The 5,176-nt window shown below is 37.4% G+C and overlaps 1 pseudogene; it reads right to left on the reverse strand.

The window, feature by feature from the left end:
* Positions 1-4,642, reverse strand: part of LOC111472932 — a 9,547-nt pseudogene extending 4,905 nt beyond the window's left edge.
* Positions 4,643-5,176: the final 534 nt, after the last annotated feature.

Below are 5,176 nucleotides of genomic sequence, written 5' to 3' on the forward strand. Positions count from 1 at the left end.
TCCAATTTCATTCTTTTTTTCACTATGGTTTTCTCGTTGACTTTTCTCTATTTTTTCACTCAACTCTTTTTCCTCAAACTCTTTCTTTTTTTCTTCCAATTTTAATTGATCAGCAAATACATTTGCAAAACTCAAAGGCACAAGAATGGTTTTTCTACCATCTTTTATAAAAAAATACCGATTCAAATAGTCATCATACATAACCCTCCTATCAAATTGCCATGGTCGGCCAAACAATATGTCTCCAACATGCATTGGTAAAACGTCACAAAGAACTTCATCTTTATATTTTCCTAAAGTAAAAGATATTAAAGCTTGAGAAGTTACCTTCATTGTTCCACTGTCATTGAGCCATTGAAGCTTGTAAGGTTTAGGATGGTGTTGGGTTGGAATTAGCAACCTTTTGATCAGCATTGTACTTACGACATTGGTGCAGCTTCCACTATCAATTACAAGACTACAAGGAGTCCCCTTAACTAAACACCTTGTGTGAAATAGGTTGTCTCTTTGATCATCAACATCCTTCTTTGTAACTTGAGTTTTAAGAAGTCTTCTGGTTACAAGTACCAAATGACTCCCATCTTCTAGTTCCTCCTCATGCTCCTGGATTTTCTCTTCAACTAGCTCATCATGGTCACTTTCCTCACTATCTGTGACAACTTGTCCATTCTTGATGATCATGACTCTCTTGTTAGGACAATCACGACTAAGATGACCAATTCCTTGACATTTCCAACATTTGATGTCTCTATTTCTTTCTCGAATCTCCTTATATTCCTCCGCATTCTCTTTACCCTTGGAGATCTCAACTTTGTTCTTTTTGTCAAGATCATACTTGCCTCCAACTTTGAAATCTATCTTTTCAATATTTGCAATCTTTTTCCAAGTGTTGAAAGTAGTAGACTTTGAAATACCATACCTCTTGGAGTTCTCCTTCTCCCAAGCTAGTTGCCCTTCGATTTTGACAGCAAGGTGTAACAATTCTTGCATATCAAAGTATGCTTTCCTATCCACTTGATGAGCAAGTTGTCGGTTTAACCCACCAAGAAATCTAGCCATTGTATCTTCCTCATCTTCATCAATATATGCTCTATTCATAAGGGTCTCCATTTCTTTATAATATTCTTCAACACTTTTGGATCCCTGTTGTAAAGTATAGAGTTTTTGCTTGAGTACTCGAGAATAATGCTTAGGAATGTACCTTTTTCTCATTAATGTCTTCAGTTCCTCCCACGTTTCAATTGGTTCTTCATAATTTCTCCTCCACTCTGATTTCAAAGATGTCCACCATTATATAATGGCATAATCACAAAATTCAGCCACAACAAGCTTCAACTTTCTTTCTTCACTGAAATTGTTGCAATCGAAGACATGCTCAATTTTTCTCTCATATTGCAAATACTTCTCTGGATCAGATTTTCCATAGAAAGTTGGAATTTTTAGCTTTACTCCCCCGACTCCTTTTTCTTTTTCTCTCTCATACTGGTACTCCCTCTCAATTCTTTTTTGTGCTAAAATTTCTCTACCCCTTCTTCTGACTCTTCCTCTACTGGTACTCCCTCTCAATTCTTTTTTGTGCTAAAATTTCTCTACCCCTTCTTCTGACTCTTCCTCTCCCTGTACTCCCTCTCAATTCTTTTTTGTGCTAAAATTTCTCTACCCCTTCTTCTGACTCTTCCTCTCCCTCGACCGACATCTCTCCCTCCCCTAGGACTATGTCCCACTAAAAGGGTGACATTGTCATCTTCTTCATTTTCAACTCCTTCATTCAAGAGTACTTCCCTCCCTTGAAGATTACCTAAGGCTATTTCAATTCGCTCCATCCGGTCTGTCAATGTACTAATAACTTGATTCAAACGAGTAATTGTTCCGATTTGTGCTTCTCTCCACCTAGCTTCATTGATCTCCCCTCCATTTCCTCCATCTTGGTTCATGATTGTACAAACAGTAGTGGAATATGTTTAGGACCTCACACACTCAACTCACTGATTTTACACTCAGGGACACTCGTGTTCATACACACAAAGGTAGGCTGTTTGGGAAAGAGACTAAATTATGATCAAGGTAGGCTAATATATCGGTAAAGCAATTCTGATAGTAGCAAGTTATTCAAGGCAATCAAGATAAGTTAATTATGAAATAACAACAAAACAAAACAAGACGTGAACAAAAAAAATAAGTGACACGAAGATATTTTTGGATATAATTGCACACTGAAAAAAAAATTCCAAAAAGAAAGGATGTGAAAATTTTAAGAACGATCTAACTCTCATTTTTACAGAATTCGGGAAATTTAAAAGTTATCTTCAAGCGTAGATCATGAGGAAAAGAAAAAAAAATATCAAACACAACAATTCTAGATTTAGATGGATGAAGAAAAAGATGTGAATTGAAGTTTATTTGATTTTCAAATAAACATGCAAATGATCTAAAAAAAATGATAAATATCGTTTATAATCACAGTCGTAAGAACAAATATGATAAGATTTTTTTTTCAAGATCTCAACATGATCTTTAGGAAGAAAATGAGAAAAAAAATGAAAAGTTGATGCATAATGGCTGAAATGACAACAAGAAAATAAATGGACAAATTTAAAGAAAAGATAAACAAGTGCAGAAATGAAAGATAAAATCAATTCTAGAGTCGGCCACAAAGATGTAAGTCTAGGCTCTAATACCAAACTGATAAGGCAACCCTAATCCTCAGCCCAACGATCCAAGCTTTTGTTTTAGCAAGAACCCTTGAATCAAAGTAATTAACACCTCCTTATACGAAATTTGGATCAATCAAGAGATAAGGCTAAAATTAGATTACCTCTTACGATTGAAGATCTAGAAGCAAGATTTGAAATCTTGTTCTAAATTGAGTCACTCTACAATCTAACTTGATTAAGGCTTGATTGAATGGCTCGGGTGCAATTCTACCACAAGAATTGCTTGAAACTTAGAAATGGAAAATATGATGCTCGAATTTCTAAGAGAAACTTAGAAATGACAAAAGACGTTTGTGGTCGGGATTCACCATTGTAAAATGAAAACAAAAAAACAATAAAAATTTTCAACAAATGTTGATACATTTGAGTGGCTAAAGAAATAAACTTGAAATCTATTAGGCTTCACTCATGTAGGTTCAAACCCTGTTGTTGACAGCTGCCGATCCAATTTTGTAGATGAAGGATGAATATTTGTTGAATCTTCTTCGCCTTGGATTGTGTAACAGGTTCAGTTGGAACATTTGGAACACCCTGATTCTTATAGGAAATGAAATACCTCTTTCTGCTGAAGGACTTGGGGTAATTCGTTCACATATATCTCTGTATGGATCAACTTGAGAGGTTCCAAAATTCAGCCTTCTTTTGAATTGAGGTTCTCGCATGCTTGCTGAGCATGCATTCTTCACAAAATTTTCTTTCAAAGTCCATGTTTGGTAGCCCATGTACCATATTCTTCTTCGCTAACTCCTTTAGACCGCCATGATGTAGGTGACCAAAACAGAGATGCCACAGTGATACCTTGTCTTCTACGTTGACTCACAAACACTTTTCTCGTATGCTTCTTAAGTTCAATTTGTACATCCGATTTCTTTCTATCTCGACTCGAGCAACCAAACACCCTTTCTTATCCTTCACGTGTAGTAGGCAGTTCTTTAAGAATATCGAGTAACCTTTCTCTGTGGGTTGCCTCATACTCAATATGTTGGTCTTGAGGTCTGGTACGTAATAAACATCTTGGATTGACCCCATTACACCATCCTTTTGCAAGAAATGTATCGTACCTCAGCCTTTGACCTCCACCTTTGACGCACCTCCAAATGACACATGACCATCTTCTATCTTTTGCATCTCTTTGAATAGGTGCACCATCAAGAGAAGACCTTCATCTGTTACATCTTTCAAGGCTAGGTTGGTTGCTCCTTCCACCCTTTTTTCGGCTCGACAGGCTTTTGCAACGTGCCCCATTCTTCCATATTTTTCGGAGTTACAATCATTCGCATAATAACCTTATTTTTTACATTTGTAACGTTGGATGTTTGATCGGTCGCCTTTTCCTCGATTGCGTCCTCTTCCACGCCAATTTGCTTGGCTCGATTGTCTCTTCTCCTTATAAATTTCTTTATTTCTGTTGTCTTGACTACCTCGACCATTCCCGCGACTTCCTCGACCTCTACCTTGAATATTTTGAGAGTAGAGTATCTTTTCATCTTTTATTGATACCTTAGTCTGAAGCGCTTGATCAAGTGTCTCCTACTTCTTTTTCTTACGTTGCTCGTGTGCCTCTAACCGGCGAGCTCATTGACTATGAACTTCGTTAGGTCCTTTGACTCTTCTATGGCACATACAACATTCTAGAAGTTATTGATTAATGACCTCAAGATCTTCTCCACAACCCGCGTCTCCCATAACATTTCTCTGTTTTGATTTAGTTGATTTGCCACGGTCTGTACGTGCGTAATGTAGTCAGATACATTATCTGACTCCTTCATCTTCATGCTCTCCAGTTCGCCACGCAAAGTTTGGAGACGCACTTGCTTAACTCGGTCAGTTTCTTTGAACACTTTTTCTAAAGTGTCACACGCTTCTTTTGAAGTAGTTGCCGTGGCAATCTTCTCAAAACCTGACTCGTCAATAGCTCGGAACAGCATGTATAATGCTGCCTTATCCCGTGGTATCCTTTGGTTCTAAGAAACCTTCTTTGACTACCTCCTATGCGTCTTGAGAACTGAGAAGAGCTTTCATTTGGATGCTCCAATTCTCGTAGTTCGTCTTCGTTAATCGTGGTAGCGGCATTTGTTCCATCATATTCACCATTGGCTCTGATACCGATTTGTTGAAAGTAAGACTCGCTCGGGTACCAATTTGTTGAAAATAACACTCACGAAATTGTGAGGGAGATGTCGAGAGGGGAGAGACACAAAGAGATCAGAAATTCTGAAGAAAAAAAACCATTTTTTCTATTACACTGTATTTAAATGAGACAACTCTACTTACTCTACTTGCTCTCTTGCTCGTCTTGCTCTGCATTTTACAATGACATCATCATATAGCATGCTCAATATGGAAAGCACTATCATGTTAAGGTAAATGTCACACAATCGTCATACTCTCATATTGCCATAAAGTGCATCAAGCATATCAAGTACGTCATTCATCGAAATATAGATATACTGCGCACATCA

Source organism: Cucurbita maxima, unplaced genomic scaffold (genome assembly GCF_002738345.1).
Source record: "Cucurbita maxima cultivar Rimu unplaced genomic scaffold, Cmax_1.0 Cma_Scf00093, whole genome shotgun sequence".
Classification (NCBI taxonomy): domain Eukaryota; kingdom Viridiplantae; phylum Streptophyta; class Magnoliopsida; order Cucurbitales; family Cucurbitaceae; genus Cucurbita; species Cucurbita maxima.